Raw genomic sequence first — 2,284 nt, 5'->3', positions numbered from 1 at the left:
CCCAATGCGTCGGGAACGTCGATTTTAGCCAAGAAGGACGTTCACTTCGCTGCGAGGACGTATACGGGTGAAGAATACACGAAGGATAATTATAATAATAATATAATAATAATTATTATTATTATTATATAATATATTATATTATTATATATATAAATTCTTTTAAGACCCTCGCTGCTCTCCCGTATTTTTTTTATTTTTTTACAAAAAAGTCCTCCTCTCTCCTCTATTTAAAAAATATATTTCCCTCTCTTAAAAGATAAAAAAAAAATTAAAAGAAAAATCTGGCTTTCACGAAAAGCCTTCTCTCCCGTTCGGCCTCCCTTCGACACATAACCACTCGGATCCCGATCCTTCTTCCTTCGTCGCCGATCCTCCTCCTCGGCCAACCTCGTCGGCATCTCTTTCTTCGGCTTCATCTTTCTCTTCCTCATCTTCTTCTTCTTTTATTTCTTCTTCTCCTAATTCTTCTCTTTTTTCTTCCATTTCTTCTTCTTCTCCTATTTTTCTTCTTTTTCTTCTCTTTCTTCTTCCTCTTCTTCTTCTTCTTTTTCTCAGCCAGCCCCGCCAACCTTGTCATTTTACCTTCCCGGCAGCCGGATACTTCGCCTGAGCACTTCAACGTCGTCGGACAGTTAGTGTTGCCGCTGTTTGAGGAGGCGCGTGCGTATTTTACCTCGTGGGTTCCCCTCCTTCGCCGTCATCGAGCAGCCTCCCTCACGAAGGTATATTTTGGTTATATTTCTTTTTATATGCCAAAATTATTATTATTATTGGGTTGCTTTGCATACCTCCCTGCTTCCTATCGCCTATTCTCCTTGTTGCATGATTCATTGTGGGACATACTGGAGCACGGACTGGACGTCTACGGCTTGGAGCAAGTAAAGAGAACGCGTTTGCAACCTTCGCGGTGGTGAGATCCCCTAAACTCCTAGCTAATCTTAGGTTTAGTGGTGTCTAGGCGTGTGGGTTCGATCGCCCATACGGGGTGCGTGCGTCGGCATGGGTCGACGCGTCAACGTACATATGTGATTGATCGTCGATTTTCTAGAGCTAGCCTTTAGGTTAGGACTTTCTGTGCGTAACCAAACGCCCTCCGTAGAGCCAAGTGTCTCCCATTTGTTGTGAGCCTTAACACAAGTCTCGATGGGTTGGAGTCCCTCACGCCCCTTGCTTTGGGTTTCCTCAACTTTACTTGGAGAAGCTAGGAGGTCGGACTTGGCAAAACGAGAGAAGCTTTGTAGCTGGCTCGCTTTGCAAAGTCTCGAGGAGTTCGCGAAATGGGAAAAGCTTTGTAGTTAGCACATTTTGCGACGCCGTGGAGAGTTTTTCTTTCGGATCTCTGGGGAGAAAGCTCCCCACATTCCTACACCAAAGCTGGAGGCGACGATGCCGCATGTTCAAGGGTCTAAACCTTAGGTTTCCTAGGTGAGGTCGTTAGTACGAGCATAGCTCGCTATCATATGTGGTCATAAGCACCTCGTTGTTTGCATGTGCATATCTTGCATGTTACTTATTGTATGTTATATATTGCACTTGCTCCTGCATTTTGTACCTTGCATTTGCATTTGCACTTGCACGTTGGACCTTACATTTACACGTTGCACTTACACCTTGTATCTTGCACTTGCACTTACACTTGCACCTCGATTGGTCGCCCCGGACTGGTCGACACCACTTGTGGCTCGGTTGGTTATCCCGAGCCAGTCACATCACTTGTGCTTCAGCTGGCTACCCGGGCCTGATTGGTACAACACTTTGGATTGATCGCACCTTAGCCAGTCTTAAGAATAGTGAGTCTAGGCGTGTGGGTTCGATTGCCCACACGGGGTGCGTGCGCCGGCATGGGTCGGCGCGACGACGTGCCTGCGTGATAGATCGTCGATTTCCTAGAGCTAACCTTTAGATTAGGACTTCCTGTGCGTAACCAAACGCCATCCGTAGAGCCGAGTGTCTCCCCTTTGTTGTGAGCCTTAGCACAAGTTCTGATGGGTCGGAGTCCCTCACTCCCCTTGTTTTGGGTTCCCCAGCTTCACTTGGAGAAGTTGGGAGGTCGGACTTGGTAAAGCAAGAGAAGCTTTGTAGCTTTCTCGCTTTGCAAAGTCTGGAGGAATTCGCGAAATGGGAAAAGCTTTGTAGCTAGCACATTTTGCAACACCGTAGAGAGTTTTCCCCTCGGAGATCCGGGGAGAAACTTCCCACATTTCCTCTCCAAAACAAGAGACGACGATGCCGCATTTCCAAGGGTCTAAACCTTAGGTTTCCTAGGTGAGGTCGTTAGTAC

Source organism: Phalaenopsis equestris, unplaced genomic scaffold, assembly GCF_001263595.1.
Source record: "Phalaenopsis equestris unplaced genomic scaffold, ASM126359v1 Scaffold001314, whole genome shotgun sequence".
In the NCBI taxonomy this organism is placed as follows: Eukaryota; Viridiplantae; Streptophyta; class Magnoliopsida; order Asparagales; family Orchidaceae; genus Phalaenopsis; species Phalaenopsis equestris.
The sequence above is the reverse complement of the archived record's forward strand: the minus strand, read 5'-3'. Positions refer to the sequence as shown.